A 14,032-nucleotide genomic window follows, 5' to 3' on the forward strand; every position below is an offset into this window, starting at 1 on the left:
AGCATCTTTATCAGTCAATACACCTTCTTTTCCTTCTAAACATGGTATTAAAGTTTCATTAAAGATAACATCTTTTCTAATAATAACTCTATACCCCTTTTCAGATTTTACCCATAACCTATGATATTTAGCATTTTCATCATAGCTCAAGAAAACGTATTTAGGTGATCTAGGCTCTAATTTTTCAATGTTTTGATGAGCATATGCAGTACGACCAAAAACTTTCAAATGAGAATGATTCATAGGATTATTTGGCCAAACAGATTCAAGTACACTAAAGTCTAAGGCTCTAACAGGACTTCTATTAATTAAATATGCAGTAGTTTTAACAACTTCATCCCAGAACAATTTAGGCACACCAAAACTCAACAGCGTGCATCTAACTTTATTTAATAGAATCCTATTCATTCTTTTAGCTATTTCATTTTGTTGAGGAGTATAGATAATTGTTCTGTGTCTTAAAATACCATGTTCTTTACAAAAATTATTCAATTTGTTATTGCAAAATTCCAAATCATTATCTCCCTTTAAGATTTTTATTTTGTGATCAATTATGTTTTCAACTTGAGTCTTCCAATCTTTAAAGACAAAAAAGGTCTCATCTTTGTTTTTTAGTAAGAAAACCTAGATTCTTCTTGAAAAATCATCAATGATCAATAAAAAATATCTAAAACCAAATAGAGTGCTCACATTAGCAGGATCCTCACAAATTAGCATTCCAAAATTTGTTTGGATTTATAAGTTCCTGTGGAAAAAGGTAGCTTGACTTGTTTCTCTATAATACATTGTTTACAATAATCAAAATCACCAAGATTCAATTTTCCGAAAATTCCCTTCGATTGTAAAAAATTCAAACTCTTTTTCCAAATATGGGCCAAGTCTATTATGCCATAGTTTTGCAAGTGCAAAGTTTTCAGATAAAACAGAAACAGTCAAGCCAAGTAGTGGTTTAGCACTTAGGAAATAAAGGCCATGTCTCTTGGGTGAGCTAATGAGTTAAGTCATTGCCCCTGAGAAATTTAATGTGTCCTTGACCCAAATTTATGTTAAACTCCATATCATCTAACATATCTAAGGACACCAAGTCCCTCTTTAAATCAGGAACAGACCTTGTTCCTTTCAGGAATAGAACAATATCATTATCCAATAATAATTTTATGGTACCTATTCCTTTGATTTTACAGGTAAAATTATTTTCGATTATAACTTGCCCTCTTGTACTTTTTTCAAAATTAAGGATACAGTTTATTTTGACACATATGAAAAAAACAACCTGAGTCTAAGATCTATTCATCACTCAGTTGTGTTTCCATATTAACAAGGACTAAACGAGTTTCAACTTTCGTTTTATTATAAACTAAAGCATTATTCCCATCATCAAACTTCTTCTCTTTAGAATCATTTTTCTTCTTAAAACAATCTTTAGCAAAATGACCCAATTTTCAACAGTAATAACACTTCTTCCCTTTTGCCTTATTTTTGGACTTATTCTTATCACTCGACCTGTTTTTATTATAGTCAACGTAAGATTTAGAGTGATAATTAGATTTACTAGAAACTTTTCCTTTTGCTAGTAGATTATCTCCATTTTGATTATTACTGGGCTCTGCTTTCACCTCTAGAGCCTTATTTCTTAAGGAATTTATTATAATATCAGTGATAAGTTCTTCCCTACCATACTCTAGGGCAATTTTGACGCCCTTATATCCATGACTAATGGAGTTTAACAAGACAACAACCATCTGATCTTTTGAAAGATTTTCATCACAGTTGGCTAAGTCTTGGGTAAGTTTGTAAATCCGTTTAACTTTTCATCCAAATCAACTGAGGGATCCATTTTGAAAGAAAAGAATTGTTTCAGTAAGAAGCATTTATTGGGAATAGTTTTTGTCACATATTTGTCAAAAAGTTTAGTTGACAATTCGGAAGCAATTTTTGTTTCACCAATACTTCTTATTATATTTTCAGATGAATACAGAAAGATAGTATCCAAGCAACTTCTTCAAGTCCAGTTTTCTTTGCAAGAGGTAAGTTAGCAAGCCAACTATCATCTATGGCCTTAACACATCCCACTCGCATTAAAATAGTCTTCATTTTTTTACTCCACATATTTGAAATCACATTTTCCATCAAACTAATTAACTTCAAATTTAGCAAAGGCCATATTATTATCAAGTCTGAATCACAAATTTAAGAAAACTTTCACATATTTGCAACGAAGCAACAAGAGCACAAATTGATGTCAACACAAATTTCATGCACTTATAGGAACATGTAGATCGAGATTTAAAAAGATATATCACACAGTTATATTTCTAAAGCTTCTCCTTCAAGATCTTCAAAGTACACACTCGTATTTGATTTATCTCAGATTCCCAATGCCTTATAAGAGCCTTTGGATAAAGATTAGTCTCAAGGAGGTTGGAGTGTACTGAATCAAGGGAAAAGCAAGAAATCCTAATTTCTGTAAAATAGACTTTACAAAAAAATTAAAAGATCTCACCTAGCGAGTTTGAAAAAAAAAAAAAACTCGTTTTCTCTCAAATCTGCTTGATAGCAATTCCAAATAGGGCAAGGATCCAAGTATCTTACTTTTTACTTTCTTGATGATCCAAGTATCTTACTCCTCAGTAATGAATCTAATACCACTATAGGGCAAGGATCGCACGATATTAATGTTGAGTTGCAAAGATAAAAATTTATAGAAAGTAAAAAGTGTAGAAAATTAAAGATTCAACACAAGAAATTATTTCTACCTAAGCCCGGAGGTTCAACGAGCACTTCTAATGGCTACATCCCCCGTTGAGTATCCAATGATTTGGATTACGCTCGATTGCACTAGATAGCCCAAATTGGCAATAAAGATTACAAATGTTTAACCCATTACAAAAAGATAAAGAACCAGATCTCTTAAAAACCACAGATCTTCAAAGAATCACCAAGGAACTTCACAAAGCCTCCCTATAAATTATGACTCAAGTAGAACCTTAGTTCTCACAGTTCACTTAGAATATCACTCGTCAATGGTTAAACCACAAAAATTACAAGTTTCAAATAAGAGATTTGAGAGATGAATATGAAGAAACCCTAATAAAATCTAGAGGCAATTTGTCTCTCACTACAACTCAAGAGTCAAGCCCATAAACCATATGAAAAATAAACTGGCCAAAACTGAAGAGACAACAATGTAGAACTTTCCAATATCTCAAGCCAACAGCCAAGATTAAGCCATGTCATCATCCAAGCAAGGGCAGTTTACTTAAAAATCACAATTCTAAAAACACGTTTTTGAACAAATTCTAGACTTTCTAGTAGCACCAAATATTCGGACCAACGTTCGAATCCAACACAACTGCAGTTGTTCTCCCCTTGCTTTCTCCTCCTTTTTCCACTTCATTGAGTTCTTCGTCCCCTCTATTATATATTTCCTCAAGAGGAAATTATCAAAATAGTCAAGTTTTGACTTTGTATTTACAAAAATGTCACTTTTTTTGACATTGCAAGAATGTCAATTTTAGATATATTGTCCTTAAAGCTAATTTTAAATACCCCACATGTCCTAATTAAATGAGATTTGACCAACAGTTGCCAAAATTGTACAAAGACTGTGAAATTTCAGTGTACTAAATGCATTGATAGAAATAAAAAATAAAAATAAAAATCAATAAAGAAGTTGAAACGACCCACACAAAGAAGAAGAAGAAACCATTGTTGAAACACATTCCTCTCTCTCACACATTCTCCTTTCTCACTGGAATCGTCCTTTCTCTCACACATTCCCTTCTTTCACCACCAATGAACACCAAAAGCATTTGGCGAACTCACTCCCCTCCGTCGTACGAATCGACGAAAGGCGAGATTCTTCTGGCTTTCGAATCGTCCAACGCCCAGCCGTCGACGACCGTCGTCAATCACTCCACTGTCAACGAAGACCATAACTGATATATTGTGGTTGGTGTTTTCTTTATTTTTTTGCAATTTTTTTTAGGAAAAAAAAAGGAAAGTTTTCTACATTCATTGTACGGTGTTGGCCCTGGGGTAAAATTTTTATACATTTTTGGACGGCTCCATTCTAAAGAACTAATTGTGCTAAGAATGCAAAGGTTTGGAACTTTTGCACCAAGATTAAAATGCTTGCACCAAAAATATAAGACGGTCAAAGACTTGTAAACATTTGTACCAGTTTCTCTTATAAAAAATTATGTAAAATTATAATGGGTCAAGTTTAGATTTATAATTCTAATAGTTATTTATTTATATAGAAAAGTACACAATTGTAATTATTCTTGCATTTGAAAAGTTATATGTTTGTTCCTCTTTCAAATTTTGCAGTTTTCTTTATTCTGAAATTATTATCTTGGTTAAATTAAACATTAATGTTTTGTCAGATATGCTACTATAAGACATGTTAGACACACTCAATTGATGCCTCATACGCCCGTTTCTATCGTTTTATAGCATTAGATTCATTCACATTTTGGGTTTATTTCAAAGTAGTTTTCATCACTACAAGAAATTGTCAAGGCCGATGAAGGGAAATTTAATATCTTTTGACTTTAGAATTAAGTTCTCATAGATGCACTGAACCTTTACTTACGTGCATCTTTTATTGGATAGATTTGATATAATGTATTTAAGTATTTGATTCCTCTGTTGTTCCTCAAGTATGTTTCTTCTCTCCCATGTTGTTACTACTTTTATGTCTTTGTTAAGAGGATTCAGCAATATGGCATTCTTTTATGATTCAATGAAGGCATAGGATTGCAGGACTAACAATTGAGCTTTTGTGGACATTCTTGACAAATTAAAAGACTTCGTGTTTATATCGATCATCATGAGCTAGCTCAATTGGAGAATTTAGGAATTGTACCTCAGTAATCATGCTACATTATTAGGCCCTCCATTTCACAAATTGTTTTATCTACATGATTTTCTCATTTCCCGTAACGGCTTAGACTTGGATAAATTTTTATTGATTCAAGTATAGAAATCTGATTTGACCTAAGGTTTATGCTTTAATTGGTTAAGTTAGATTTTGTATTCTTCCTTACTGATCCAATTTTGATCAGGGTTGTGAACATGTTCATTATTGGTCATAGGTTATATTTGAGACTTTGGAGTCAAATCTTGGCAAAAATTCTCTTATTTGCAAGTGCAAATGTCTGAGTATTATCTTTTATTATCATTTAGATGTTGTTGTGGTTTTGGGTACATGATTCATCTCTAAATTAGATGAAGGTAATAGAGATGCACGTGATATATGTCTAACTATTTCATAATTGTTTCATTATCCTGGATCTTCAAATTGTTGCCATGGTTGGTTGAATACATGTTGCCTCAACTCTACATAAGTGCACATGATTCGATTTGGTTTTCTCTCATATCATTTATTTATTAAGTCTAGTCCACGGGGAAGATAGCTGTTGTAGGTGGTTGTCGTGAATACACAAGAGCTCAATACTTTTCTGCTATTTCAACTCTAAAAATTGTGAGTTATCCTCGCCTGTCCTACTTCACATATTCATGATAACCCATCAAATTACAGCAAAACAAACATAAAAATGATTTGAAACATGCCAAGAAAGACAATTATACTAGTCCAGACATAAATATCCATTTAGGTATTTATTATTGCACCGACTTTCTAGAAACATGGTTTCTTTCAAGTTAATTGATCATTTATAGAAGCTCCTGAATATTTCTATTGCATGTACACTTATCGCATTTGATTTACTGTGTGTACCATCAATAGCTACCGCCAAGTGTACTGATCCAAAGGCACATTCGTTGATATAAAGAACTTGAAATAAATTTCCTCTTTTAAGGGTTCTTCTTCTTGTTTCAGTTAGTCCATAAACATGTCTACTCAAGAACCTCTTCGGCATTATTACGTGATTTAATTGTGGCCTATCGCTCTGCCTCTCTAATATAGTAATAAATCATCTATAACGAAATTCACGCGAGTCCACATAAAGTTTTGAAATAGATCAATAATGAGGATGTCAACAATAAATTCGAAAAGATTGAAGTTTAAAACTTAGTAACCAAAAAGCTAACACTACCTTGCTCCAAACTATTAACATTGGGTTTGATGATGCATCATGTTCCGAAAGAACTTTGTCTACAACCACTATCTGTTGTAGGATTGCAACAAAGTCAGGTTATTATATTTTTCTATTAGGAGTATCTGATATTTCTTTTGAAGAATCTTTCATCATTTTTTTGTAGGATTTTGCATTTATTTTCTCTTATTCTCCATTTAAACTCGTCTTTGTTATGATCATTCAAATAAATATTGGATTTTGTTGTGTTGTGTTGTAAAAGAGATCTATCCTATCGTGAAGCAAGGTCAAGTTGGGAAACATTTAAATCTGTTACTAGTGTTGTTTGTTCTTGCTTGTCACAGATTGGTTATGCTCATCTCGTTTTCCAAATGTTGGAAAAAATAATTGTTGATCAGATTGTAAGTTTTTTTCCCAAACATTTGTATTAAAAAGAAGTAAAAATCCTTTCTAATATTCTGTAATTTTTTTGGACGTTTTTAATAATTTCTGGCTATGTTATGGTTGGAACTTTTTTTTAAAAGGTACCCTGTTCTGTTACCCCTTGCATCGAATTTTCATTTCATCTCTAGAATTCTTTTGTTTGATAAAAGAAAAAGAAAAGCCACAGGTGGTTGTCGACTCCTTTCGCCGGCGGTGACAGGCTTCATTTCCTATCTTCCATTGTTCTTCTCGTCAGTCCCTCATTTCGAGTTTCCTTTAAAGGTTTGAGACATTGATCTGAACCTTCTTCTATTAAACAAAACACATTTTATCCATTAGAAACTATGCCTTTCCCAACAGTCTCCTCCTGAAAAGTTTTTATCTTTTTATTATGTTTTCTACCCTGCATATAAAAAGTATAAACCATGACTTGAATGGGTACTGCAGTGTTTAAGTTGCTATATGTGTCACTTAATGTATGAGAAATAATGTTTGGTTTCACTTGCAAGTCCATATATTGTGGTAGTATTCATTGTATTTGGGTGAAAATCTTGATAGACACTTGATAGCATACCTGTAGTTTTAATGTTTCGCTATGCTCGAATATGGAGTTAAGTAGCTATTGAATAATAGGTCAAGAGTAGATTTTTCGATAGTTTATCTGTCGAAAGTTCACTACTGTAGATAAATGTCATTGCGTTGAACTGTCGTTCTCGACAGTTAGTTTTAGTAATTCTCGACAAATGAACTGTCGGGAATCTTCTTTTCCTCAGCTTAGTTTCGCAAGTGGAACTTTGGCTCGGCTGAACATTGCACGCATGTTTCGCATTAACATGTATGAATGCTATGATATGGGAAATTTTTTGATTGATTTGTCCATATGTGGTTAATTTTTTCTCTTCATCCAAACGTCCACGTGTGTTTGAAATATTTTGGTCTGACGTAATCATTTTTGTTTCATCACAGGATTTCGAGCCTCTTGTTTTGGAGAATGCACTGTTGTGGGCCCATATCTCCTGAAAGTGTTGGTACGTACATTATGGAAATAATGGGAGGTGGAAGCAATCGATTGCGTTGTCAAAGAAAGACCAACATTCACAATGGTGCATTCAGGATTACATTACAACGATAGATAGTGACTGGAGCAGTTGCATGGAAGAACATTTTGTTTTCCCTTAATGCATAATATTTTGCATTCGTTGGTGAAATTTATGTGACATTGACGGATGAAATTTTTGTGATTTTTAACGGAAAATGTTTATACTAAGGAGTAGTAGATTGTTTTTTAAATTGGGTCATGGAGTTACTCTACAGTACGTGTAATGGTCACATCATGTTCGATCGTGGCCAAGATCGTGTACATAAAAAGGTTTTTGACAGTTTATACATTTGTTTGGGTGGTGAAGGACGTCAATTATCATGATTACAAACTATTTATGTTTATGTGCTGAACATTACATTTTTATAACCTAGTCATAGCGTAGACACGGTTGTTTGATAATTTGTGCCCCGGTTACTTGAATTATCTGTTTTTTAATGTGTATTCCAAAATTCTTTTTAAAGTCATGAAAATCATGGTACAACTAATTTACAAATGAGTTAATGTCTATTCCAATATTTTTTCTTGATGTGGGTAAAGATGATGAGCCACTGAAGTGGGAAACTATAGCATTACAACCATGCTTCCAATAACTTGCATATGAGAAGATGTGATTTGTAGGAAACTATAAGAAGCCATCATACACATGATTTAAGAGTCACAATGTCCTAGTATTTATGAAGAAATGGGGGATTAATGTCCGCAAGTTGATATTTATTGAACCATCACACCAATTGATTTTCAAATTTACTTAGAGATTGGACTTGGTGGTTCGGTATTGAATGACCATAATTGCTTCCTTCCTTGAAGTTGGTTATAAATAGCATTGAGAGATATGTTAGTTACACACAAGTTACTTCATGAGCATTGTCCTAGACACGGGCGTAGAGTTGGGGGGCTAAATGTACTCTTCAGGTTTGAATTTTGGTAATAGACATTCTGTTTTTAAATATATTAGCTCATCATATTGTACATTTTGGGGCCAACCGATCAATTGTTATTTTTTGAAAAGAACACAATACACTCTCGCATCTCTAATATTCGTATGCATAATTGAGTCAAAGTGTCTAATTGTCCTCTTTGCTTCGTAGTAATATTGGGGAACATACACGGTGTTTCATGGAGAGTAATGAAAGATGTCGTACACCATGGAGTGATAGCAGTTTTCGAATGATGTGTATGATTTATTTTTTTTGCAACAAGAGAATAGTTAGAGTACTTCAAGTTGAGTTATAACAAATTATTTTAGGCACTTTTTTCTTGTCCTTATTACACATGGCAGTTATGTACCTTTGTTGTTATCTGTCGCGTTGTTTATTCACTATTACCATGGTTATGTGACATTTGCAGTCATATGTCGAGAATGACAGAAAACAACTGGCGAGACCGATAGGTGAACTGTCGGGATGTTCTGCAGGTCATCAACATGATGATCCTATTGTTTATGCCAATCCAAAGATCAATAATGACTGCAAGCAATAATGATAATCAAAAGTATACTATAATAGATTTCAATGTACTACGCAGTAGGGGAACATTTGTTGGCTGTAATTTGTATCCCTCTCCATTTCAACACTTGGCAGGCCTATTTTCAAAGTTGTCACGCAGAGGGCTGTTTCCCTATAAACTGATATGTACCAATTTACGTTTTCATCTTCGAGTATTTCGGCTGGCGGTATATTCATGTTCGAAATTTTAAACTTCAATTCCATTTTTGTGCGCGGATCGAGAACACCAAGTTTCTCGTTCAATCGTAACAATAGCCCCGGTAGTGTAATACTGCTCGGCACTAAAATGTAAGTGGTCTGGTCCCCAGTCCACTTCCATTCGTCATTCACGTGAACGAACTTTCCCCCGTGCGACACGATGAATATCAAATTATTGTTCATACCTGAAATGTTGGGATTGCAATGATAAGAATTATGCACAATCAATATGTCGATTATATAATAGCATGGAAGTGACATGTTCAAATATTTAAACCTATGCAATAGTACAATGCCAAATGAAGGGTGTCAAGAATTTTCAGCTGTTCAATTCGACATTTTAGTTATCTATCCCAACAATTTATAAACGTCGGGTTCGACAGTTAAAATGTCGATCCCGACAGTTTCGAAATGTCGAGTTCGATAGTTCAACTGTCGAAATTGTCGAGAAGCTTCAAATGTGTTTGGTAGCATTAATGCTTATAATCATTTATCAACTACAACAACTACAACACCACAACCTATTTTTAGAAATAAATGACTGAATGCTTCATTAAATATGGAATACTTCACATTTTCCTAAATATTTTTGATATATTTTTCCTTCAAAAATATTAAAAAAACAAGACCATGATAATTAATAGTAGTGAATATCATGTTGTTTTTAACATTTTAAAAAGAGTAAGCTATTACATAAAAATATAAACAATTCGTAATAACTGATCTTTCAAGATAGATGAAGAAGATGGATGAAATAATGTCTTCTTGACGAAGAAGAAAATGGATTAAGAAGATGAATGAAATAAGAGTTTGTTTAATAAGAAATTTATTTTTTTATGTTAACTAGGGTTTTGAAGATTTTATATTTATTTTTTATTAACTAAATTCGTATTTTACAATATATTATTCATATATTCAATGATTATAATATACAAATTAAACAATCAAATCACAACATTAATTGTTTTGAAAAACAATCATGAAGGAGCATTAAATGCTCAAAACAAGGTCAAATTAAGGGTAATTTAGACATTTGACAACAAGAAAGTGACATTTTTGTAGAAATTGTGTGCACATCAAAGTTTTTTGTGCATTTTCAAAAAAAGTGACATTTTGGTAAATTCCCCTTTCCTCAATAGGCCTTTATTGTTTGGGTCCTGACCACCTTAGAAAATCTTGGTGGAGATCACAACGTCTGATCACTTCTATCCTAGTTCCTTGATTGCTTGACCTATGATTTTCTCGGTCCGAACATTAGCATAAACCTCAGCATTGTCGAAAAAGTTGACATCATTGTCCCTACAACACTGGAGGATGGGCTGATTATCGAAAGTCAGCCAAGTGCCACAGGAGAGTTGGGAAACCTTCAAGCCCGATGTGCCCAGATTCCTGTACCATATTGTTTGATCTCTGATTTTCATAAACAAGAAAATGGGATTGCCGTGGGTTCTACCCATAGAGCCCACCTGCAAGAGGAGGGGGAGAAGGAAGAAGAAGAAGGGACTATGGTTAGGATTCGTTTGAACTTTTTTAAAATATATATATTAATAAATTGTTTGGGACTCGTTTGAGCTTTTTTTAAAAATTGGGACTATGGTTACAATTAGTTCTTAATTTTTCTTTTCTTTTCTTTTCTTGTTGTTTTATTTAAATATAAGGGTATATTCATAATTTTATAGCTTCTTATTGAAAATTTGGATGAAAATGATATTTTAAGCAAACGAAGTTGTAGTTAAAGGTGAAAATGTCAACAAATGAAATGTTTGAACATTATGTGCTAATTACCTTTGAATAATGTTGTATACATTTGATATTATGATGGAATCCAGCCATTAGAAGTATGATTTCTTATACTTCACATTCATCTAGTTACATGATGCCACTTGTTGTCTTTTTTGTAACATTTTTTATTCGGAACCATAATTATAATGGTGAACTAAACAAAATTTTCGAACTTTAGATTCTCCTGTACTAATTTTTAAACATCTCTATTATATATTTTTTTAAATTAATATTTAATATAATTTAGGGAAAATTGTAGCAGAAGTCCCAAACTTTTGAAACATTGACAGACTTTCCCCAAATCTTTCATTTGTTGCAACCGTCACCCCTAACCTTTCCAAACTTGTAGGTGAAGTCCTTTTGGACGGTTTCCATTCATAATTCAGTTAGTTGACCAAAAATTTAACTTTGACCACATTTTAATATTTTAAACAGGGGTAAAATAGTAAAATTTCATTTATCACATTATATAGTAATTAAACTAGAAAATAAAAAATAAAAAAACACAACCCATCTTCTTCCTCTCCCCCCACCCCTAATCCAAATCCAAAATCTGTTGCCAATGTTTTTTTATGCCCTGGAGTGAGTTTCTGTGTGTGGGTCTGGGCTGAATTTGAATATATATTTTATTTTCCTTCTGTTTTCCCATTGTGCAATGGGCTTCTTGCAAAGGCTGCACAGGGAGAAGGGCATGTCAGAATTCTTGGAGGAGGTGGGTAGGGTTGAGAAATTCTTGAATGACCCATGTTTTATTAAGGTGGGGGAGAATGCGCTGGTTCAGATTATGGTACGGAAGGTGGTTGTCACTCCTACCCCACCTCCGTTGCTGCCTAAATTTCAAGCCGTGGGGGTTGGATGTGGAGATGGTAAGGAGTGGGGAGAGGTATCGACGTCGGCCCAGGTGAAAAGGGTAGCTTTGCAAAAGCAAGCTGCTATGGAGTCAATGGTGGCCGAGAATTGTGTGGGAAAATTGCAACAGAAGGTTCAGACGGTGGGACCTACAGGAAGGTGGTTGTTGAGCGGTCGACATCGGGTTGTTGTGGCGGTGCCTGTGGCGGAGGTTGGTTGTGGTCATTGTGGAAGTGGTGTGGATTTTGGATTTGGATTAGGGGGTGGGGGTGGGGGAGAGGAAGAAGATGGGTTGTTTTTTTATTTTTTATTTTCTAATTTAATTACTATATAATGTGATAAATAAAAATTTACTCTTTTACCCTTGTTTAAAATATTAAAAATGTGGTCAAAGTTAAATTTTTGGTCAACTAACGAAATTATGGATGGAAACCGTCTAAAAGGGCTTCACCTGCAACGTTTGGAAAGGTTAGGGGTGACGGTTGCAACAAATCAAAGGTTTTGGGAAAGTCTGCCAATGTTTCAAAGGTTTGAGGCTTCTGCTGCAATTTTCCCTATAATTTATTATCTTTGTAAGTAGGACAAGCTTCTTACCTGGGCTTGTTATAACGCAAATGGACCTTATGCAGACTTGTGCTTTTATATACATAAATGGACTATTCGACCTTGTCCAATTTATTTTAATTTTAAATGTCTACTAATGGTAATATTGAAATGGATAATTAGCACAAAACGTCCCCATCTTTCGATATTTTTGTGAAAAATGTCCCTACCTTTCAATTTTTGAAGGATTACACCCTCACCTTTACTTTTTTTTTTTGCGCAAAACGTCCTTGTGTCAACTCCCCGTTAAAAATGTTCCGTTAAATCAAAAGGCTATTAGCACAAAAGGTCCCCACCTTTCAATATTATTGTGCAAAATATCCTTACATTTCATTTTTTGACAAAATTAGCACAAAAGGTCCCTACCTTTTAATGTTATTGTGCAAAACGTCCCTACCTTTCATTTTTTAGCATTTTCACCTTTGTCTTTCACCTTTTATTGTGAATAAAGTCATTCTCATCCATTTTTTCAATAAAATAATGATTTTACCCTCCTATTCAAATAAAACAAAAAGAAAAGATGAATTACCAACTGCAACCATAGTCCTTAAATTTTTAAAAAATTACAAAGAAATCATAAATTCGTAACCACCACCACTTTCACAATCTATCAAGCTGCCAACTATAAATCAACATAACAGCACCTTTCTGCCACCATGCCCATTGAACTCCACCACCGTAAATGTGGTTGTTTGGGACAGATTGGTGACCAACACTATGGAGGAGAATATGGGGGAGAGTGAGGCGAGGCTAATGGTGGTGGAGTTCGATAAGTGTTGTGGCTGAAAGGTGGTGCTATATGGATCTATAGGTGGTAGCTTGGTGGGGTTATGAAAGTGACGGTAGTGGAGAATTTAGGATTTATCTGTAATGTTTTGAAAGATTTAGGACTATGATTGCAATTAATTATTTATTCTTCTTTTCTTTTCTTTTTGTTTTATTTGAATAGGAGGGTAAAATCGTCATTTCATTTAAAAAATGGATGAAAATGACCTTTTGTGCAATGAAAGGTGAAAAGTAGGGGTGAAAATGCTAAAAATGAAAGGTAGGTACGTTTTGCACAATAATATTGTAAGGTAGAGACCTTTTGTGCTAATTATGCTAAAAAATGAAAAGTATGGACGTTTTGCATAATAATATTGAAAGGTAGGGACCTTTTGTGTTAATTACCTTTTGATTTAACAGAGCATTTTAATAGAGAGTTGACAGAATGACGTTTTGCCCAAAAAATAGTAAATGTGACGTTGTAATCTGCCAAAAAAACGAAAGGTAGAGACATTTTCCACAAAAACAATGAAAGGTAGGGACGTTTTGTGCAAATTAGCCTATTGAAATTCTATGAATACATTTAGCAATCAAATCAAATAGTTGACTATCATGAGGATTAAAACAAAATTATTATTCCTTCCGTTCTATAAAGATAGTCCCTTTTTCATTTTTTGCCTCTCCCAAATTATAAGCATATTTCTTATTTGAGAGTGTAGTTGATATATTAGCTTTCTAATATA

Source organism: Olea europaea, unplaced genomic scaffold (genome assembly GCF_002742605.1).
Source record: "Olea europaea var. sylvestris unplaced genomic scaffold, O_europaea_v1 scaffold2099, whole genome shotgun sequence".
NCBI classification, from domain to species: Eukaryota; Viridiplantae; Streptophyta; class Magnoliopsida; order Lamiales; family Oleaceae; genus Olea; species Olea europaea.